Below are 25,226 nucleotides of genomic sequence, written 5' to 3'. Positions count from 1 at the left end.
AAGTTTCATTTCATTCGGACAAAACAGTAAGAAACGGGGTTTAGTTAGAGCTGGGGCCCGTTTTTTTATGAGTCACCCTGTATAAGTTTTCTTCTTTGCTAGAATCAGAGAACTTATGCCTGTCATTTGGAATCATGTTGGACATCATTCTCCTCTGACGTTTTTCTTTTTTTCTTAAAAGATTGATAAATAAATAAATAAATAAATAAATAAAAATCACTCTCGGCAATTTCAGCGATATTTTTAAAATTGTTTTTATGTTTACTTTCTTCTCGTCACCGCCATGAAAAGTTAAATCTTATTTTTGCATATTTTTTTTTTTTTAAACAAAACAATCCAATATAAAATCGTCAGTCATTTTGAATCACATCTTATTTCAAAATGATATTATTAACGATTTCATGGGTCTTATTTTAGAGGGGAGGAGGGAGAAGAATCTCCCTGTCCCAAATGTATACGTTTTTATTTTACATCACACGTCGCTTTTATTATTTTCTTTTCTCCTGTTCTTTGCAGGCAATATTTTAGTTTAGCGTTTATGATAAAATTTCACTACTCTGTCTGAATGTGCAAACAAAGCAGGTCTTTTAAAACCAAGGACGTGCACCTGCTTCTTTTACTCCTGTTTAAAAAATGCCCTTTTCAGAGGAATGTATTATTGGCCAGTGCAATACCGTTACTATATTTTTGCCGTTTTTTTTTGTTTGTTTTTTCACTTGAGCATCTGCCCTGAAAATATTCTCTGCACGTCACTGTTTGAAAGTTTTGTCTGTGCATGCTAACCTGCGTTATAAGGTAGAATTTTTGTTGTTTTTTTTTTTTTTATCTAAACGCCAGTCTGTTTTTTCTAAAACAATCAAGTAAGGAAGATACTTTTCATTTTAAACTACAGAAAGGTGAGCAAGAAAACCCGGGGAATTCAACACAATTAATTTGTACATACATATGTAATTGTTTAAAATAGAAAACAGTTACTGATTACCAGGCCTATGACAACAGAATATCCTTTTCATTGTTTTAACTCTCGAGAAAAGAATATGCTGTTGTCATGGCCCTACTGATTACAGAAGCATTGCTAAAACAGAAGAAATATACTTTCTGTGCTTGTAATGTTGTCCGGGGAACCAACACACGCTGTGTGCAGTTTCAGTCACAAAGGAGACCAAGACTAAGAATAGGAAATAACTCCAACTCGCTTTTTCTTTGTAGCAACAACATTTATTTCCTCGTTGTTACAGCTGCGATGTCATCCACGTGATCTAGAACGTTCTCCATGCATCTCACGAGATCTCGAACGTTATCTTGTCCTATGCCCCATATTTCTCACCTGATGGTTCTCTTTCTCTAGTCTTTTTTTCTTTCCCAGTGAGGTCAGTGATGTTACATGGCGAGAAGATGCACAATGATGCAGAAGATCAAGTCAACTTCCGATTGCCCTTTGGATGACTTCAAGCAGGATATTTTTCCAAGTTTCCACAGAGAGTTTAAGGATTTTATGTCTGTGACCACTCTCTTCTATAATCGAAGTAAATTTCAAATAGTAAAATCCATCATGTTGAGATCTTGACTTTTTGAGGTCTCTCTCTCTCTCTCTCTCTCTCTCTCTCTCTCTCTCTATATATATATATATATATATATATATATATATATATATATATATATATATATATATATATATATATATAAGAATCCCGAAAGGATGAAACACTAGTGTCTGTAGGTATTTAATTATTATAGTAAAAAAATAATTATGACAGCCCCTTTAAGAAATCTGTTTCTTATCGTTGAGCACTTTCAGTTGAATTAAAAGTCGGTCAATTTAGCTCTTATGCGTAGATCATCGTATAACGATTTGATCACTGTCTGTCTGACGTAATGAGCATTTAAATTAAAATGTTTAAAATTCAACGCTATTTCACACGGTTAATGGTAGCCGAATGGATACGGCCTCCGCTAATCGAGCCAGAGATGTCTCGTGTCGCGGGGTTCGAATCGTTCGACTGGTAGTAATCGTGACACCCTGCACTGAAGAATCCCGAAAGGATGAAACACTAGTGTCTGTAGGTATTTAATTATTATAGTAAAAAAATAATTATATATATATATATATATATATATATATATATATATATATATATGTATAACTACTTAATTTACTCACATAAAATTAATATACGAAAGTATAGATTTATGCATAAGCTTTAAGTATTTACTTCAAAAGTGCTCAATATGTAGGTAGAGCTAGTTAGTAAGTTATAAAATGTATATGGCGATTAAGCTATACTGAATATTCCGTGTTTCATCCACTTTAGGATTCTTCAGGCTTATGCCTATAATATATATATATATGCCTATAATATTCTAATGTATACCTATTAACCCTTATCCTTGAGTGGCCTCTGGGCCTTGATAAGTGGTGACACCCTTGTAAAAAATATATATATATATATATATATATATATATATATATATATATATATATATTCTTTCTTTCAACTGCTACCTTTAACATAACCATTTTTGTTTTATCAGCTTTAAGTCTAAGCAGGAGGTTATGTAGCAGTGATTTACCGCATTTGCTATGTGATAAAATTATAGTTTCCTTTTTGCGAAAGAATTATGTTACAAAGGCAAATTAGTTGAAATGTGAGGCAATTAAAACGTTTCATGAAGTGATACAAGTTACTGGATTACTAGATAACCAAATAACAGAATCGAGTAACTTTCTCCCATTCACCAGGTACCTATGTGGCAGATAGGAAAACAGCTTTCATATATGAAGATTAGCTGTGAATATGTAATAAGCAGTCTTGGACCAACTGTCAGTCTACTTAGTGTGAGCTATGTTCTAGTCAGCATATCACTATGAACTGCATATAATTGGCCAATGTAAAGTTTAGATGTGCCAGATGGTGGCCATCATAAAAGTAACTGACTGACTTGGTTGAATGCAGGTTGTTGACCATTATTGGTGACAGCAGCACATGTAAGATTCATATGGATCAGAAGTCACACCAGGAAGATAAACAGAAATCAGAAGCTCACAGTATTAATGCTGGAGTCTCTCAGAGGTCCACCTGGGACCCAACTCTCTTCCTGGTCAACATCAATGATCTCCCAAAGCACATCCTAAGATCATCCATAGAAATTTATGCTAATGACACTAATATCTATGGCCATAAACGACCAAGTTCTCTCTGATTCTCTCTCCTCTGATCTTGAGCATGTGGTGCAATGGGGAAAGAGGTAGCTGGTTAATTTTAAGGCATCTAAAACTAAGTTTCTATTATCGATGCTCTGATCCCCATCTGGCATCAATTGAAATTAATGGCTCTCGTCTTGGGGAGGCTCCATCTTTTGACAAACTTCTGGGTCTGATCTTTAGTCCTGATCTGAGATGGAACACATACATCAAATCCGTTGCCAAGGCTGCTGAAAAAAATGGAGAGATCTTCTGCCACTCCAGTAAATATCTAACTGCTGATGCAATTCTCTACCTGTATAAAAACCAAGTACACCAAGGATGGAGTACTGTTGCCACATCTGGGCACGAGCTGCTTGAAGCAGATTATCCTGCCTTGACAGAGTACAAAATAGACTTTGTAGCCTAATGGGGAATGCCTTTTTTGCCTCCCTGCAACCTCCCTCTTTCCCATAGAGGAGATGTTGTGATCCTGTCTCTACTTTATCATTATTTTCATGGAAAGTGCTCGTCTGAGCTCCAATCTGTAGTCCACCCTTGCCTGACTTTCATGAAAAACACTCATCTAGCTGAAACCACTATCAATAATTTCCTCCATTCTTTATTTGTACCTAAACCTAAATGTAGATTCTGTGAACAAAGCTTATTTCTTAGAACTGCACGCCTGTGGAACTCTTTTCCGTTTTTCTGCTTTCCAACTGACTACAATATGGTCGTCTTCAAGTCCAATGTAAACAAGTTCTTGATGAGCCATCCCCTTAATAGTCCAGTCTACCAAGTTTCTACAACTAACGATTACTACGATATTTTCCCACTGTCTTCCATACACTCATCAACCCTTATCCTCGAGTGGCTTCTGGGCCTTGATAAGTGATTACTCTTTTGTAAATAAAAAAAAATATATGTAAGGGAAGCTGTTATAAAATTGCAAGAAACGCCGAAGGATATGCATATTGGAAAAAATTAAAATAAAGGTATGGATTTAAAACTTGATAAGAAAATTAATATGAGTTAGGGATAGAAATAAAATAGAGTAAAATTATAATTATAAATTTGGTTTACGTACAATATTATACATACATATACAAATACATACATGCATATATATATATTTTAATTTTTTCATACATGCATATATATATTTTAATTTTTTCCAGATACATCTGCCTTACTTTAATGCTAGGTTTATTTATGGTGTCTTTTACATTTAATAAACACCCTTTCCAATATTTGCTGATGAGGAAACCTTGTTTAATAAAAAACTATATGTAATAATTATTGTCCGTAACTTGATGTCTACCACAATAAAAACATTGTTTTCCGAAACGATCGTACAAATAATTGATTTTGTTGTTGTTCCTTCTTATGAAACGGATTTTTAATTTATTTATAATTTGATTTTTAAATTATCAATCACATTACTAAATATTAAATTAGCTCTAGGATATTTACCTATCGAGCTTATATATCTAAATTACAACGAGCACTTTTCTTTCCCTGTATTTTAATTAAACTAGTAATTTTACTATTACATTAAAATACACTTTGCTCTTTAGACTATTGTTCTAATCTCCTTTAAATTTATATATATATATATATATATATATATATATGCTAGCAGTTCAGCACGGCTTTGCTCAGGTCCTATGTACTGTTCATAACTTTATGTGCATAGGTATATATATATATATATATATATATATATATATATATATATATATATATTAAAAAGGTTGACTCATTTTCAGGTAACCTACGTCTAAAATTTTAAGTGCTTAGACCCAAAATTGGCGGAGGAGTTTGGTAGAGTCTGCAAAGGTCAACTCTTTCAACTTTGACCTCTTAGTAGCCAAATTTTCGCCCAAAACTGATTAAAAAGCTTGCTGCATGTCTGAATACCCTTTATTTAAAATTCTAAATGTTTAGACGCAAAATTGGCTGAATAGTTTGCTAGAGACCACAAAGGTAAAATCTTTGGAACTTTGACCCCCATCCTCCGGCAGCCAAATTTTCGGCAAAAACCCGATTAAAAAGCTTGCTCTATATCTGAATACACTTTTTGTAACATTTCAAATGTTTATATTAAAAATTGGCTGAGTAATTTGGTAGAGATCGCAGAGGTCAATTTTTTAAACTTTGACTCCAATTTTGACCCCTGACATTTATTGTTTTAGGCTCAAATCAAATTAAAAAGTTTGATCCACGTCTAACTAACCTACATTTAAAATTTCAAGTGTTTAGACCCAAAATTGGTGGAGGAGTTTGGTAGAGTTTTCAAAGATAAAATCATTGAACTTTGACCCCTTGATAGTCAAATTTCTCTCTGAAAACCGATTAAAAATTTTTCCCAAATCTCAATACCCCTTATGTCAAATCTCGAATATGTAAACCGAAATTGACAGAGCGGTTTCGTAGGGAAATGTACACAAACAGACAGACAATTTCATTTATATATATATATATATATATATATATATATATATATATATATTTTATATATATATATATATATTTTATATATATATATATATATATATATATATATATATAATCTATCACTTTTACCTAAAACGTCTTGCTATTCTGACGTGTTTACTTAAGAACTGCTTCCATTAATGAATTTACTCATGAAAATAAGTTAGACATTTCTCATTGCTGTCAATTGAATGGAAACAACGCGGAGTCTTAAAGTTTTAGTAATATTGAAGGCTTTTGGCAGCTCACAAATTCTCACTTCATTTATCTGTCAGTAAAGATAATGGATCCGCAGACATCTCTGGGAAGCCATCTTGTTCTCACACCTCCAGTCAAGAATGGTTAATAGTTTGATATGTAAATGACTGTAGATAATGCGGATAGTCTCTTCGCATTGTCGGAGGGAAGTTGATCAACATTATGATCAATGGAAGATGAAGATAGGAAGATTTATTGATTAATAAGAAAACACCTGCATGTAAAAAAATAAATAAATAAAAACAGATTGAATGGGTGATAAACCTAGACGAACTGACATATTAATTTTTTTAAATTTTTTTTTTTATTCTCATTATGAGGGTTTTAGCATTTATGCCCACTAGCCCGACAACTGCTGCTATTGTTGTTCCTATTTCCATTGCCTCCCCACAAGGGCAGAGTTAGACACAAGGTCATTTTTTTTTTTTTGATGTGGGATAAATTCGGCTTTCCGAAATGAACACTCTGGATTGGCACAAAAATTAAAATTTCTTTAGTCTAAAAATCATTTTTCTCTCACTGATCGAAGACAGAAAAGTTGAAGTGTAGTATCAGAACAGATACTACACTTTGCTCTGAGACAAACCAAAATGTCTCCATCAATTCGCTGTTCTGACATCTCATTGTAATACAGCTTCTTATTTCAGTAGCTTATTTTCAGGAACTGCAATCTTGTAGAACTCAATTTCTGCTGATTGTTTTCTTCCTACGTATAGTCTTGGTCTTTTGAAGACTAAGTTCAGTATATAACATAGTTCGGAAACCAACACGTTGTATACCTCAGTCGCAAGATAGACAAAGAATAGAAAAGAACTTTGACTCACCTTTTCTTTGTAAAAACGATATTTATTTCCTCTTTGTTATGGCCGTGATCGTCTTCTCAAGTGTGTTCTCGAGCATTATCCCTGCCTCTCACGCAATCTCGAATGTGATCCACATCTCTAACATGATCATTCCATTTCCCCTTTTTTTATAGTCTTTTTTTCTTTACCATACATTTGCAAACCTGCACCCATGCTATGTTGCAAATAGGAATCTCCTGTCTTTATGAGAATCTTCTTCCATTCTTCGTTCCTCCTTACATCAAGTGGTAACACACTTTGTCTGGAGTAATTTCCATAGAAAAAAAACAAAAAACAAGGCAACTTCTGCATAGACGTCATGAAGATCGTGCACCAGGATTTTCTGGTCTGCATGAAGTTCTCCTCATTGGTTGCAGATATTTGTTAATTTGCAAGATTTCAGTTTTTATTTTACCCCCAACTCTGAGAAGAGCAAGGCTCAGCAGTTGCATGCTATTCGGGGCAGGTTTGGTCCAGAACACACAAAAGGAATGGTACAGAAGCAACAATGTCACTCTCACTTAATTGATTTGCGGGTCCATCTTTGACATGTCTTTGTTTGCAACATGTAGAGGCAGAATGATCAGAGAATGACGGATCCTGATGTCGACTACTCCTGGATTTTCACTAAGTCCTTGCTAGGCGGGTAGCTCCGACTCTATCACATTGCCACTCCCCCTGCTATAGTGATGAAGAGTTAGACTTTAGAGAGAAACTGCTGCTGCTGCTTGTTTGTTTGCTGAGCATCATTCATGATGAGGAGGATTTTTGCTGGCGTTCGTTTCTCCCAATCTTTTTCTATTAAGAATTATTTCTAGAAGGATAGTGAGTAATTACAGGAAGGCCCATGTTAAGGTTGTCAACGTTACTAAGTGAAAAGGTTTCTGTGGAACGGGTTTTCAGCCTGCATCGTTATCCACTGAGCCACTATCGCTGCTGCTGCTGCTGCTGCTGCTGCTGTTGCTGTTGTAATAATGATGATGATTATGCTGGTGATGATAATGAGCTTTGAAACAATTGGGTGATTTTCTCATGACCTTACTGCTGGACAGGAGACATCTAGTAGGTTGGAAATGAAGGTCCACTGTTCGCATATCCAGAGAAGAAGGATTAGGGGAAAAGCTGCCATAGAGACATTGCATACCATGGAAGCTCTTTGCAGTTGATCCTTATGATAAAATTTCTTGAAGGTTTGGAGTGAGATCTGTCATGCATACAACTAGCCAGTTATATCTGGATTGGGGCCCACCAGTGTACATGATGCTCCCCGGACCTACACATTGATAAAAAAGAGAACCTATCATTCGATACTCGGTATATGTTCCATTTTTTTGGCATCCTCTCAACACATTTTTAAAAATTCTAATAGAGACGATTGTATTCTTTATTCGGCACTCATTTCTGAATAAAAGTTCTTTATCTACTTTTCATGTACTACATGTTCTATATCTTCTTTTTATGTTCGTCTATGGCAAATTTGCTGCGGAGTGTTCTGCTGTGGAGATATTGCATAGTGCGGAAGCTCTCTGCAGTCTTTGGTGTGTAGACTGAAATCTGCCATGCGTGCAGCTAGCCAGCTACCTGGATGGGGCCTATCACTGTGGATGATGCCCTTCAACCTGCACATACAAAAAAAAAAAAAAAATGAACCGATGATGACGATGCTTATACTGCTGCTGATGATGATGGCTTCTTACATGTATGTATATGTATACATGAATTTCTAAAAAAAAATAATTAAAAGTGAAGCACGGAAATTTAATTAGGTTAGAACATTTACTTTTATAATTACATCGATTTGTCACTAAACCAGTGACATTGATTTGGCAGTAAAAGATGGAAGGTCTCTTCATCCCAAATTTTGTCTCGAACAAAAGAGGCAATTGTTTTTAGGAAACTTTATTATACTTTCTGATTTCGTATTATTTAGTTTATTCAAACTACTGCTCTCATCTTGAGTGTTATTCTCGCATTGATTCGACCGATGTAACCTCCACCCTTCTTCGGATGTCTTTTGTTGAACTCAGGAATCTTTATGTCAAACTCGAGAATCTATGTGGAATTTTGATTATTTATTTAATCCACAGCAGTAGCCTACCTTGTTTCATCAGCCATGACTTAGTATAAGTCTTTAATAATTCACAATCGTACTCTTAGTATCGCCTTCATTGAGGATTGAACCTATAACAGCCAGAAGAATGTCATTTAGAACCGAATTTTACTTAGTACTTTATCCATTATGCCACGAGTCCTTGCAGATATGCACCATAAAAGCAATAGTTCAAATAATCCAAATTATCATTTCAAAAATTAAGAAACTTTCTGATTTATTGTGGCATAATGGCAAAAACTGGAGACTTACATTCTTTGCACACTATAAGCAATATAAGCAATATAGGCAATATATAAGCAATACATAAGCAATATATAAGCAATATAGGCAATATATAAGCAATATATAAGCAATATATAAGCAATATATAAGCAATATAAGCAATATATAAGCAATACATAAGCAATATATAAGCAATATATAAGCAATATATAACCAATATAGGCAATATATAAGCAATATATAAGCAATATATTAGCAATATAGGCAATATATAAGCAATACATAAGCAATATATAAGCAATATATAAGCAATATAGGCAATACAATTGATTCTAGTGGGCGAACTGACATGAGTATAAAACAAAATATGTCTGCGATATGTCCAGTCTTCAGGCAGTTTTCGACAATTTTGCAAAACAAAGTATGTGAAAATCACAGCATACGATGCACACGTCCAACCTTGTATGGCTGCGAGATGTAGTCGACAATAAAATGCCAAAAAGGGCTAATCCAGGCTGCAGCACATCAGATAAAGAAAATTGTTGATCTACTGTAAATGCATCTGTGAGAATTTATGTCACACAAAGGCGTCTTAATCAACATAGCTTGCCTCCCATCGTCTGTTATCTGAAATGCTCGAAAGTGTGTTCTACATCGATGTCGATGGCCCAAAGCCCCATAGTAGGTTGCTTAAGATGTGGAACTTATCGATTGATGATGACCTGACTGTGAGTTAAAATACCAGGTTGAGAAACTGGCGTGGTCTATCCTTCTCTCGAGAGTAGATGGGACTCTCTTAAGCCGTGGTAGGCACACTGTCTAGTGATGGCATCACGATGAAAAAATACCCTTGATAGCCCTGGTGAAGCATCAAGTATTCAGTTACTGACAAGATTTGTATTACATTACAAAACTCGGTTCTGGATATGACCTAAAACTATATCCGATGGTGAGGCCCCACCTTGCAAGCCTTGGGGAGTGTGGAGCCACCCTTTAATTGCCATTGCTCCCAGGTCCACTCTGACCCGGAGTGGTAGTACCTGTTAGGGTCCCAACTATGGGTTAAATAGAATCTGACTTAAAAATATATATATACTCCATTAAAAATCGTTCCTCAAAATAACTAGATTCTGCATTAAATAACCTGAAAAAGGTTGATATGCCGTAAAACAAAAACAACCAACCAACTACAAAACTCGTGTAGTGAGTTCAATCTTGGCTGCGGCCGCGCTGGATGGATGACTTGATCCTAGTGAACAGAACACGTGAAATGTCAACAGACACGAGAAGTTGGAAGTCGTTCATGGAACGTCTAACCTCAGCATGAGACAAGAAAATGAAAAATGTTATAAAATTTTACTATTTCTGTGCTTAGTTTTGCAGACTGTTATCCTCATCTTCATAGTTGCCGTTTCACCACGTTTTGGCCAACTAATCCTCTGGCTTGCTTTGGGTAGAATGGAAACCGCTATCTTCAGACAATGCTCCCCTGTAAACATAAGGACTCAATGCCTCTATCAACTGTGCCCTTTAGATCCCGTGGTGCAGTGTATACAGGCATTGTGTTTCTATGGTTCCAGGTGAGCATTGTCTGAAGATAGCGGTTTCAATACTACCCAAAGCAGGCCAGAGTAGTTGACCAAAATGTGGTGAGACAACATCAACTATGGAAAGCAATAATTACTGGGGATACAATTACACGACTCAGCATTCTTTTTCTGTTGTGGTTAACCACTTGAAGAAGGCCAAAGGATGAGTTGGCCGGAACGTAGTGAAACAACAACAACTATGAAAATGAGGATCACAATTCGCAAAAGAATGAATACACAAATCATGAAGCCTCATCTCAAAGGATTCCAAAAAAATAAAAATAGAATAATATATGATATTCAAAGTTATATAAAATTAAAACATTCAGAACCAATTATTTTTGAACATGATATCCGTGATTTGTTGAGAAAGAACCAATGACAGACCGCCTAGTACAATTAGTTGTGCCGAAGAGCCTGCGTGCATTTGAACAGCCTGCTTCTTTTTTCTGGCTTTCACAAAAGCAAGAAAGGTCTCACCATCGCTCTCTACTGCTAAAACAAGTATTCAACAGGTGTGGGAAAGTGCAGAAGCAGCAAAGCAGCAGAAAGATTTTCAACTGCAAGATATTTTCTTCTCATCCATTTATTTATTTATTTATTTATTTACACGGTGGTCACCACTTATCAAGGCCCGGAAGCCACTCAGGGATAAGGGTTATTGCAAGTACAGTACGTTAGTGTGGAGATTTAATAAAGTGTCTAGTTAAGGGGGCAGTTCATCAGGAATTTGTTTATGTTGGACTTGAAGACATCCAGGTTGTAGTCAAGTGGGAAGCAGGCAGACGGAACAGAGTTCCACAGGCCTGCAGTTCTAAGAAAGAAGCTGTGTGCATGGAATCTATGTTTTGATTTAGGCACAGATAAAGAGTGGGGAAAATTTTTGACAGTGGATTCAGCTAGACGGATGTTTTTCGTGAAAGATTGGCGAGGGGGGACCAGAGATTGGAGTTCAGACGAGCACCTACCATGGAAATAACGATAAAACAAGGATAGGCTCGCAACGTCTCTTCTGTGGGAGAGAGGTTGCAGGGTAGAGAATAGGGCATCCCCCACTAAGCCATGAAGTCTATTTTGCACGCTGTCAAGGCAGGATAGGCTGTTCTTAGCAGCTCCTGCTCAGATATGGCAGCAGTATTCCATCCTTGGATGTACTTGGCTTTTATATTTTTCAATTAATTATATGCAAGAACTAAAGAACGGTTATTTGGATGAAGATATTGTCTTCAGAGATAAGTCCTGAAAATGCCAATTAACATCTCTCCCTCTCTCTTTTCTTTCCAACATATCTTATATAAAGTGTTTCAATCTAAAAGTTGTATTTTCTTTTGCAGTTGTCACGTTTATCGTGTTAGATATTGGCAGGCAACCCAGGGAAGAAAATCATTCGATGGGTTGCACACACACAAATGGATTCAGCATGAAGAATGTGGGATTTTTCACCATTATCTAACAGAATGCATACTTTGACCAAGAAATATGTGAGAGGATATCGGTCAAACGATTGAAACAGTAGACAAAGGGAATATTAAACATTCAAATAGAAAGAGAATGTTTTTTTTTATAAATAAAATCGTCACAAAGTGAAAGTCAGTCAGTCGGTCAGAGAGAGAGAGCCAGGTTCATAACCATTTCTTCACTGCCCGATAATTGCCTAAACCCACACCAGCCTATGCGTCTTTCGGAAACGTCAAAACACCAGTAAAATATATATAATCAAAAGCTGATTTGTCGGTGTTAACTAAAAGCAATATATTTTTTATAGACCAGCTGTGTTGTGGTTTTACTCACTGTCGGTGTGTATATATTTTGTACCAGTGACAAAAGTAGATGTTAACTAATATATAGACTGGACAAACGCATTTTGAACAACCGCCCACAGTGAATACAGGACAATCTTTCAACCATATATTCAAAAATAAAAACCCTTGCTAGGACGTACGTTGAATAGTGAGAAATGATACAATTATACAAAGAAAGTATGTGGGATCACAAGAAAGATATACCATAAATTATTTAAATGCTCAATTTGGTGGGAGGAAAATTATGTTCACACTTCTTTACTGAGTGAATATTTGAGAGGTAAAGGAGAACTTTGATGGAATATTCGAATGTCTATGTATTTCGTATAGAGTTCAAGTTCCATTGCAATCAATTTTGTCATTAAATAAAATTGAGGTCTATATTTACTTGATTTCCTGTGAGGATAAAGAGTTTTAATGAGGGTGGGAAAAGGCACTGTGAATTTGGGTAAAAATAAAAATTGCCTCAATCTAGAAGAATTTCTTTTGAACAGATAATGTACTTTGAATGATTTATTCACAAATAAAAAAAATCAATTTTCACTAATAAATTAGGCACAAGGCTATTAAAAATGTGAAAAGTAGGGGGAAGTTCTAACCTCCTACCTTGCCTATTTTTAACTAAACGCAGTTTGACCCATTCGTCCAATGACTGGGGTTTTTTTTTCATTCTTTCAATCCATAGCTTTCACTTCAGTAGACACCATAATTCCGCATTTACTCTATGAACAGTGGTTTTAAATGATTTTGACTGTAAAAGACATTTACCATGTTAACGAAAAGTGAGAGGGAGTGCGACAACAAAGACACCCAAATAGAAAGAAAAAGAAAGAAAGAAAGAAAATAAGGGACAGGTTAGTAAAACCTTCCCAACTTTGTTTAAGAGTAGACCACCCACACTTTTCGACTTGTTTAGAACTGAAAAAAAAAAACGCTTAAATCTCTAAGTGGGAGTAGAAATTGAGTGGTAGTAAATGAAATAAGGTGGAATTTGGGAGTGGATGGTGTTCTTCTAAGATGAAAACATTTGGGAGGCAAGGGCAAAAGTAAAAATGGTCAGTCGATAACTTGGAGTATCCTTATTATCGAATAAATTTTAAAAAAAAGATACAGGAGTCACTCACTCAACTAGCTAAGTGATTACCTTTACTAGGGTGAGGTCTTGGATATGACCTTAAACTATATCCGATGGTGAGACTCCAGCTTGCGGGTTTTGGGGAGTGTGGAGCCACCCTTTAATTGCCATTGCTCCCATGTCTACTCTGACCCGGAGTGGTAGTACCTGTTAGGGTCCCAACTATGGGTTGAATAGAAACCGACTTGAAAAAAAAAATATATATATATATATATATATATTCTATTAAAATTTTTTTTTATTAAAATCACTGGATTTGGCATCAAATAACCTGAAAGAGTTAATATGCCGTAAAACAAAAACCACCAACCAACAATCACTAGGGTGAGTTCCAAAAGGACCCAGAATCACATGCACCATGTCGTATACTATAGTTTAAAATATTTATTTGCAGAAAAGATAAAAATACATACTGAACAAATTAGGCATAGGTTTGATCGCAGCATAAAGATCAGGTGTGAACCAAGTGTTTTATTTTTTTATTTTCATTTAAAAAAAATATTTTTTTTTTTTTTGCTTCAGAACTTCTTTATCTTTTCTTCTCGTTCAAATAGAGAATGGCTGTTCCTTTGTTCGTATTTTCGTATGGTGCCGTCACGTGAGAATGCATTTCAGCTTGTAATTTCAGAAAGAATTGGTAAAAAGAAACCTTCCATCTTTTTTGTGCCAACTCCTTTCAAAAAAAGAACGGCGGAAAGAAGATCAATAACCATCCGCTTCTTTTCCACTCTAAGGATTGGCGTAGAAAGCTAGGAGATAGATTGGTGAAAATTACAAAGTGCAATTATTATAGCAACAATCAACTGGCATAGCTAACTATTAATACATCCATACAGATGGTATTTATTTCTTTCTCACAGTGAGAAATGTGACACAAGAGCAAACAAGTGGGATTGAAAATGCGTGGACTGACTCATCAGCAATCCTCAGTAGGAGTGCCCCAGGCGATTAGCAGTAAAGTAACTTCTTTCTCAAAGAGGGAAGGCAAAAAACTGCACAAGACCAGCATCATATCGCAACCAACAGGGACAAAGCCATTTAAAAATATGGCTTAGACTCTGTCGATTTTGGTTTTGAGAGGACAAATCCCAAGTCGGCAAAGTGTTTAAAAATGGGGATTTCACCACAACCATCACCAGGGAAGTGACGGTGGCTCCATGGTTAACCATACGGACTGACAACCTGGGTGTGCCAAGTTTGAATCCAGTTCGTTTCACAAAGGCACTTTCACTTAAGGACATTGGCAACTGTCACGTAGTCCCTCCCGGTAATATCCATCTAGAAAGAATTCTTAACAGAAAGATATCAGGGAAACAAATGCTAACAAAAGCATCATGAATGACGCCTCACAACAACAGCAACAACGACCATCATCATTATCATCATCAATTTAACATCCCTTTTTACATAATTGAACGGCCATGAGCGCATCCTCCAAGGCATTATCTTTTCCTCAGGGTGGCAGAGTAGTGCAGTATTTGTTCTGTTGTTATGAAATCATATCATAGGTAATACCTCCCCTTGCGGGGATGGGTACACAATCAACTGTCCATTTGTAAACATAGCACTTACATTATTCGACTGGGGGAACATATTACTGCTAGTAAGCATAATCATCATCTTATCATCATATTCGATTTCACATTCATTTGACATGCTGGCATGTGTTGGACGGTTTTTAAAAATTGATTTCCAAAGTAGCCTGTCTCTGTGCAGGTTCTTTATGCATCCTTCTTTCTTTCAAATCCATCCTCATCACCTCCTCTCATATTTTCCTTCCTTTACCAACTAACCCTGTACCTTAACTGTCCCACATTCACGAGCTCTCTAATCCAAGAATTCTCATCCATTCTTTTGATGAGATCATGCAAACAAAATCTCCTCACATCCCTCTATAACAGGGGGTCTCTAAACTACGACTCGCAGGCCAGATTTGGCCCACCAAAGTCTTTAATCTAGCCCGCGTAGCTCTTATAGAAATATCCAGGAAATATTAAAACAAAAACAAAATTGAAATGTATAAAAATAGTGTGATGATTTTAATTTTTGTTCCGAAAATTATTTAAAAAAAAAAAATGAGGTTTTGGAGAACCAGTTTTACTAAAAAGCAAAGCTAATAAGCAAAAGAGTATAAAGGTAATTTTTTTTTTTTTTTTTTGGCCTGCGTAGCTTTAAAATGTCAGCAACATGGGCCCCTGTTCAAAAAGTTTGAAGATCCCTGGGCTATACAGTTCAGATTTAATCTTTCTCTGAGGTTATCAGAACTAAGCCTGTCTTTAAGACTCACACCACTTTTACATTGAAGCAATTTTTATTTCATCAAAATTCACAGCACCTTTGCCCACCCTCATTAAAATTCAACCTCATGTTTAACTTATTCCTCACAGGAAATCTAGACCTCAATTTTATTTAATGATAAAATTGATTGCAATGGAAATTATATATATTCACTTTTTTTTCATTTTATTTCAGTCGAAGTTCTCACATATCAAACATCCCCACCCTCCTACGTACGATTAACACTTGAACTCTATATGAGATACATAGACATTCGAATATTCCATTAAATTTCTTCTTTATATTTCAAACACTGAGTTTGTAAAGAAGTCGGGAACATAATTTCCCTTTCCCCAATTGAGCATTGAAATATGATAGGTTACAGTATATCTTTCTTGTGGGCTCTTGGTCTTATTGGATTCCAGGAGAAGTATCCATCTAGTCTGGTGCAGTATACAGCTTCATACTGTTACTTGAATAACATCACTCAGAGGTGCACCATTTCTTGTATAAGCCAATATGTGTTAGCCATACTGAGAAGATCTTATTTGGCTGCTGAATACTATGTGATTTTAAATATTTAGTAAGGTTTACAAGTAGGGAAAAGTATTCTCATACTATGTTTTTCTGACAAACCTCTATATAAACAGATCTTAGACAACAGAGGACAGTGTCTAGTTCTCCACAGTATCTAGAATACATTCAAGTTCTCTCCAGTAGGCATTCAAGTTCTCTCCTGTAAGAATTCAAGTTCTCTATTGTGAGAAGTTTCTCTTCATTGTGTGTGTGTGTGTGTGTGTGTGTGTGTGTGTGTGTGTGTGTGTGTGTGTGTGTGTGTGTGTGTGTGTGTGTGTGTGTGTGTGTTTGCAGATTTACACAATAATGGTACGGGTAAAAATAAAGCCAGTAAAAATGGCACGAGTGAAAAATAGGAAATAAATAAATTCATTGGCCAGACTCTCTGTTGGAGAGTTTAGCAATCATTTGGTTGACTCTTTCCACCTTGCCGTGGCTGGTCAAGCAAATTGCAAAAACGGGGTTACAGAGTATAAAGTTTAGGCATGTGTTGAAGCAGGTCGGCTACAGGAAATCGTGCGGACTTGATGATTTGTGCTACGATTAAGGTTCCCTCATATGTTCGTCCTTCAACAAACAATCGAAACTAATGTTTCATTTTGATCAGAATGTTAATAGTTGTAATTAAATTTACTTGATTTCTCATTCAATTCTCTCGAAAAAAGTTTGTATAATATTTTGTATGATAATTTACTTAATAATGAGGACAGAAACATGGCCTTCGTGGACCTCAAAATTAATCTTAAGTCCGGGTGGCAATTAGGAATGAAAGGTTGAAATCCTTAATTTGGCTTCCCATATATTTCAGTCCAAAATGTTAGGATTGGAGTCACAACACTAAATTCCGCTCTTGAATTGTAAGCCATGTTTTGTTTTCAGAAAATTTTCCGATGGGTAGTTATTCTATACAAGTCCTTGAGATGACAAATTCTCAGTGGACAGCTGTTCTGTACAGGTTCCGGACTTTATAATTTTGCAGCCAAAGAACAAAAGATCCTTCTCCGGTTGAAACGAAAAAATATGTGCAAGCTTGCTATAAAAGGTTTAATTTTTATGGCACAATTCTGGTTTCTGATTGGTTGAATTAATTTGATTCGCCAGTTCCGAGCAGCAGCGTTTATAAATAGAATCTCCCAACTCCGAGGGACCATAACCCCCCCACACATGAGTCAAAAATATTGCAACATCCGCTTCACATCATAAACAGAGGTGACGGTTGGTACACGAAATTTGTTTCGCTACAAGTTTTACTATTAAAAAGATAAATTCCTAAAAAGATATTGTCAAATTTGGCAGAATAATTTCCCTTAGTCCTCTAAATTCTCATCTAGGTAAAAGACTTTCATTATCATCGTATGATTGAATAATTAATGAATTTCAATGTATTCAAATTTTATATCTTTTAATTCAAAGACTTGTATAGAAATTCATGGAAACAATGTTGTGTTGACTCTGTTTTATGATTCGATCTGTTACATATTAGCAACGCTACGTCACTAGCGATTAAGTTAACTAGTGTGAATTTTTGACAAGGTTTTCATTTAATGCATGTCAGGATGACCTTAATCTGGAAACAGAATCATTCCCAGGGTGGCGTACAGTTGAAGCAGAAGCAACGTTCAAACGCCGTAGACAAAACAGAAGTCGAACGATGACGAATTACGTTAAGTTTTTTGAACGGAAAAAAAAGGTTTTCAGATCCGAAAGGTTTTCCACGTGTCTGAATGATATACAAATTTCAAGATTGTAGATCAAAAATTCGTTGAGTATATAGGTTGAGAGTTGTCCTCATACACACACATTCTCACTTTTATAGATAGATGAATGTCCGTGTGAACACTGGAGAAGCATTTTTTCCTCATCAGTTTTACCAGAAGGTGTACACTCGTTTGTTAAACAACATTGACCTATTATTAGCTTGAGCCTTAGTTGACTGACAACGATCGTACCACACGAAGGTACGCCATTGTTGGTGTCATTTAGTTCACTTATCAGTTGTTATAAACAGATTCATTTGAATTTCTTGTTTCTTTATGTCATTTGATGAGGAGGAGGCAGGAGAGAGATAGAGGGAAGTCGGGTAGGATGACTTTCAAGTTTCCTGTTTGTTATTTACGTTGATCGAAAGGTCACATTAAAAAGATACCCAGCAAATACCCCTATTCATAACATTCCTTCAGAAGTTGAGGAAGAAAGACAAATACGAGTTTGAATTGGCTTTCGGGCCGAGGTCAAAGTGTAGTATCTGTTCCGGCAGATACTGCAAGCAAAGACCATATGTAGGGGCGACCCCACAGATAAGACCTTGGTCAATGTAGGGGCAACCCTTCATACCAATTGTCACTATCCTACTCCCCAGGGAGTTGGTCCCCATTTCCCCTTCACTCCTCACATTAAAAATCGGCCTTGTGCCTAATTTGCTCGGTGGGGGAGCAAATAAATACCATCTGTTCCGGCAGATACTGCAAGCAAAGACCATATGTGGGAGAAACCCCACATATAAGACCTTGGTCAATGTAGAGGCAACCCTTCATACCATTTGTCACTATCCAGCTCCCCTACTCCCAGGGGAGTTGGTCCCCATTTCCCCTTCACTCCCTTGTGCCTAATTTGCTCAGTGGGGGAGCAAATAAATACCTCAAAGTGTAGTATCTGTTCTGCAGATGCTGCACTTAAGATAATTTGTACCAGTCAATGGAGAGGAAACCCTCTATACTGGGCCAATTATTATTTTTGGTCACAACCAGAGTGCCCCCTTTTTACCCTACTTTTAGGGGAGCTGATTTTCCCCCACATTAAAAAACGGCCTTGTGCCTAATTTGCGTTTGTGGGAAAGCAAATAAATAAACAATATATATATATATATATATATATATATATATATATTAAGTGAAGCCCACTATTTATTTGTTTGTAAACAAATGAGGGTTTGAGCGCTGTCTGCGACGGGTGGGTGTGGATTTAATACACACTGGAGGAGAAATATTTATGGCACTGGTCTGTGGTCCGATGGTCAGAGCGGTTTACTATCAACGCGATAGTTGCAGGTTCGATCCAGGGATGGGGAAAGGTGTATGTCTAGCCACACTGATGAGTTGTGATACAACGAAACAGTACTGTATGTGGATGATATATATATTCCCCAAGACATCTGGCTTTGATGGAGGGGAGACTAAAACTTGCTGCTATGGTTTCAAATTATTATAAGGCTTATTTAATACTGGAAATACTCATTCTTTTGGTAATAGGGTACGGTTATGAATATCTCCAATATCAAATAATCCTTATACACTGTGAAATTTACTTTATGTGGAGATATAACATATGAGAAATATAAGAGGGGAGATATAACATATGAGAAATATTTGGAATCAAGTCTCCTCTTGCTGTTATTTCAGATCATTTGAAATCATAGCAGCAAGTTTTAGTCTCCCCTACATCAAGTCCAGAGGTTTTGGGGGAAATATCAGATATTTTGTAAATCATATGCAAAACTAGGAAAACAAATGACTATGATTGAAATATTGGCAAAGGTGCCGTATCCCTCCACCCAAAACGAAAATAACAGTTAAAATCCTAGGAAACGAGTAGTTTCCAAGGTATGAAGAAATTATAGTTTTTAAAAAGTGATGGATCACGTTTCTATATTAATTTAACGTAAAATGAACACCCACTTTATAGCCACCATTTTTTTTTGGGGGGGGGGGTCTGTTATTTTTTCAGGGGTGGTATTTATTTGGTAATTGTGGCCTGGTAGACTAACACAAAATCTACCTTAAAAACTCGTTTTCTATATGTTTTCGGGTGTGCTGAAAACAAATATCGCATTTTATTTTTCTGCAAATTTTTCCAGGTATTAAGCAATGTAATTCTTTATGTTATAAGTGGTGGCCATTGTTGTACACACAAACGCACATATTTTTACTTAATACCCGGAAAAATACTTATTTGCAGAAAAATAAAATGCGATATTCGTTTATCTATAGTTTTTTAAAGTAGGTTTTGTGTTATTCCACCAGGCCACAAAAAAACACATAAAAAAACAAAAACAAACCTCCACCATACAAAAAGGTTATGAACGCTTTCGATTCGTCCATGAATCATCATCAGGTGTTGAAGTAAAAGTACGAAGGAGCGAAAATGAGAATTAAAAGTGAAAAGTAAAATATACAGTAAACGGCGATAAGTTAAAATATATAGAGTCGATGAAAAGTCGATTAAAAATATAGGTCGAAGTATTAAAATCAGCAAGTTCCTGGACACCGTTAACAAAGACTGTCCAATACGAACTACGGTTATATTTTAGTTTTCACTTTTAATTCTCATTTTCGCTTCTTCGAACATTTAGTTCAACACGAGATGATGACTCGTGTACGAATCGAAAGCGTTCGTGACAGCAACAACTATGGAACTTTTAAAAAAGATTATACAGAAAATCGAAAAATTTAAAAAAAAAGAATCATAAAGCAAAGTGTCTCCGTTGCATTTAATAATATTTGCTTGAATATCTATATATATAAAAGCGAAAATGTATATATGTATGTATGTATGCATGTACGTTTGGTGAGGAGGGCGGCTAGTCTCCCTGAAGGATTAAAAACAAGACCTTCCAAAGGGCGAATGAACTCTTTTTTCTGGGTCAACAGCCAACTAGCACCATGTATATTTGTGTGTGTGTATATGTGTATTGGGGTGGAGAGGGCTCCAGTAAGCCGTGGTGAAGGCAACCTTTCTAGGAGAAGCAAATCTCTGATTTAAAAAAACATAAAGCGGAAGACCAGTACCCGCATTAAGCTGGTCTGCAGTTTAATTTGTTGCTGGCTATCTTGCTCTTGCTTGTTGCTGGATCTCAACATTTTGAACCGAGAGAGAGACTTAGCTGTCGTACAAAGCTAAGACTCTGTGACATCATATTTGTATAGATACTCCCTCAAGCATTTGGGCTCATGGATTTTAAATGTCAGAGGGAGTGGCACTCGTCTGACAAGACGTTGCAATCATCACGCTTTTCCTCGATGTCCACAAAAGGCTTCTTTCAGAGAAGCGCTCGCTCGCTTTGCAACTTCTTAAAACTTTTTATATCATCCATAAATTGTAATATCTCACACTTAACCACGGAGCTCGCCTGTCTATTTAATTTTATTGACTTTCAAACGTTAATTATTCCACATTTCCCGCATCGGCGCGCGTTACATTCGGTTTTCGGTATAAAAAAAAGCGAAACTCGACTCTAATCACAGGCCCAGAGCCAGTGAACGTTTGGTCAATGTCGACTTCGTCATATCAGACGGGGGAGCGGGTTTTTAAAAACAAACAAACTGATTCATTGGCCTCATTAAAAACTGTCCCGCACAAAATGCTAACTGCTGAATACCTATCGCAGTCACATCAATCAAAAACGAGCACCTGTTTTTTTTTCACACTTTACTATTTTCCAACTGCGCGTCGTAAAGGCTTCGTTTTATTTTTCACGGGCACCTGTTTTTTTTCACACACACCTACAAACACCCGGGCAACGCCGGGTACCCTTCGCTAGTATATATATATATATATATATATATATATATATATATATATATATAAAATAAAAATATATTTTATTCAATCACCATTCAATCTTTTTTTCTCTTCTTCACTCATTTTTCTTAATTACACCTTGTCTCGGCAGCCGAATTTAATGCATATCTTATTTTTCTTTTAATAATATTATTGGAATTCTTTCCTCTTTTCCTTGTACCTATTTGTGAATTATTCCATGGATTTGGCCTTTTTGGTTATTTTGTACCATCTTCCAATTACGCAATTTCCTTGGATTTTACTTGTGCGAAAGGAAATTTAACTAACTTTCTTGGATTTACATTTTTGGATTTTACCGTCATTGGATACTTTACCTTTCACCAGACTATCTATTCACGTGAAATCACCTTTTTCTTCACCCTATTCCCTCTGCTTCACTTTTTGTTATCAAGTAAGATCTTTGACTTACTTGCAGTTTCATCAAATACTTTTGCAAGCAAAATCCGATCCCGCATTTTGCTAATTCCTACCCTCTGATGAGAAGGAAAGTATTTCTTTGAAACTTTTCGGATTAAGGACTATCCACTTATTTAGTGTTTCCCTTTCAAATTAAATATGTTTTTAACTCTTTTTCAAAGTGCTTTTAAACATGTTTTATTAACTATTTGCTCTTATATATATATATATATATATATATACATATATATACATATATATATATATACACGCACATTGACCTTTATTATAGAATGCGAGGATCTTTATCCCTACATATTTCGTTCTCATGTTCTCTACCCCCATCATCTCTATTTCTTTTCTACTTTTCTATTTACCCTTTCTTCCCTCCCCATCACTCTCTCGACATGAATATATGTATATAATCGATTGCAGGTGATACACAACAAAATAATCAAATATTTAAGAAAGAAAAAAAATCAATCAAATATTGAATTGCGATTTAATAGGATAATCTTGAGAATGAAAGAATTCAAGTATAAAAAATGATTTTGAACAGTTCAAGAGTTGCCACGCAAGAGGATCGAATAGGAATTGATTCTTTTATCAATGAAATGGCATCAGAAGATGAGGATGAGAATATGTGGAGAATTTCAAAGACTGGGATAATGCATACACGTGGAATTGGACATTTCAAGTGGAACTAATAAAGGTTTATTGGAAGAAGCTGGATATCATATCTATATTCATCTATTTCTATGGATAAAGATATCTATATTGCTATTGTAGCTATATCTTTATTGCTCTCCCTCCCTCTCTGAATATATATGTATGTGTGTGTGTGGGGGGGGGCGTGTGTGTGTGTGTGTGTGTGTGTGTGTATGTGTGTGTGTGTAGTCTTGAATGTTTTTTAACCTTTAAAACTATATAAGAAAAACTTGATTAATTTTTATATTTTTTATCATTCATTAGAAAACTATCTAGTCAGTAAGTCATTTAATCACCTGCAATCAATGCATCAACTTGCTCTCTCGAATCCACTATTGTACTAATGTTAATTTAAGGGAACATTAGTTGTTTACCATGAAACACTGTTTCGGAGATTTAAAAACAAAACTGTATATTAAATCATGGCTCCCCAGTAGTGTTGATCAAACGCCACCTCCCTTAATCACAAGAACAAAATTTTTTTTACAGATATTATATCTATTTTCATACTTTTGATTAATTTGACTAGCCTATTCTTATGAAAATGTTTTTCTTCTCTGTGAGATTCGTTTCTTTCCAAATTTCAAAATGGATATATTTCAATTCACCAGTGTTGTATTTATACGGTTAGGATTAATGCATTTTACTAATTATAGCCCCTACTACACTCGTGAGCCAAAAAAAAAACAAAAAAAAAAAAAAAAATGAGCCAAGAGTGAAAGAAGGAAGAAATCGATTTTTCAATATTTTTCTATGAATTTTTGTTAAATTTAACTGAAAATTTTTATTTTGTAGATCATTATTATTATAGTATATAATAATAAGTGGAAAAATGAACCCTAAAAATGGCAGGACCGCATATTGGCCAGGATATAAAAAACCGAATTGCAGGGTTATGCAGTCGAAAATGATTTACAAGTAGATTTTAGATATTTTAAGAAAAGAAAAAGTGAAAAACATCTCTTTCTGTCGTGAAGCGAATTGGTCGAAGGTTCGTAGTCAAATGCTTGGTTAAAGGTAAATCTTGATCTGGTCGTCCTAGAGCATCCACTTTGAAGGACGACCGAAGGCTTAAATTAACTGTTTTGAAGGATTGAAAGAAAACTTATCTTAGCAAAGAATTCAAAACAGGGTCTGGAAATTCTTTCTAGATATACAATATCAAGACGAATGAAAGAAATGTGATTTTCTTCTAAAAGGTGTGCAAAGAAGCCATTTTTATCTAAGAAGAACATCAATGAAAGAAAGATATTTTTCTCGTGTTATGGTAAGAAAGATACAGACTGGTTCAGGAATGTTTTCTGGTTAGACGAATCAAGATTTTGTCTTGTTAGTGATGCTCCCGAACGGTGCAATCGAAGAACTGGAGAAATATTTTTGCCAAGTTGCATAAAAATGACAGTTAAACACGAGAATGGAGGGATAATGGTATGGGGAACTTTTACTGCAATAGAAGTTAAGGAACTTATTAGATGTGAGAAATCAATCAATGCAAAGGGATACATTCGAATATTAGAAACAGGACTGTTACCAAGTATCCAGAAGCTGGGAATATCTCAGAACATTATTTTTCAACATAATAATGCCCTTGCACACACGGCTAAAGTCACAAAAAATGTTTTTCTAATAATTCAATTAATGTGATATTTTGGCCAGGTCAAAGCCCGATTTAAACCCAATCGAGAATATTTGGTCCATAATATCTCGTGCATTGGATGGAAGAACTTTTTCGAACAATGACAAACTGTGGGAAGCCGTGCAAAGCGAATGGAATAGCACCATCTCTTCAGTGTTCCACTTTGGTTGAGAACATATCTAAAAGGATTAGTCTTTTAAAGAAATCAAAAGGGAATGCGATTCCATATTAAGCATCTATTAAAGTAAATTGTTCTGTGTTATTAGTCTCGTTTAAGTTTCCTTGTTCAATTGTTCATTGTTCAATATAGCTTTTAGTGCAATAAAATGTATAAAACTTGTTTGGCCCATTTTTTTTTTCGCTCACGAGCGTATGATTAGTACTTTATGTATTTACAGTCTTATTTATTTAAAATGAA

At 35.6% G+C, this 25,226-nt stretch overlaps 1 protein-coding gene across 4 annotated transcripts in view; it reads left to right on the top strand.

The window, feature by feature from the left end:
* Positions 1–25,226, top strand: part of LOC145277907 (sialin-like) — a 1,209,741-nt gene that overhangs the window by 292,882 nt on the left and 891,633 nt on the right. The window lies entirely within an intron of this gene.

This window comes from Euprymna scolopes, chromosome 6, assembly GCF_053919585.1.
Source record: "Euprymna scolopes isolate OS-2025 chromosome 6, ASM5391958v1, whole genome shotgun sequence".
NCBI lineage: Eukaryota > Metazoa > Mollusca > Cephalopoda > Sepiida > Sepiolidae > Euprymna > Euprymna scolopes.
The sequence above is the reverse complement of the archived record's forward strand: the minus strand, read 5'-3'. Positions and strand labels throughout refer to the sequence as shown.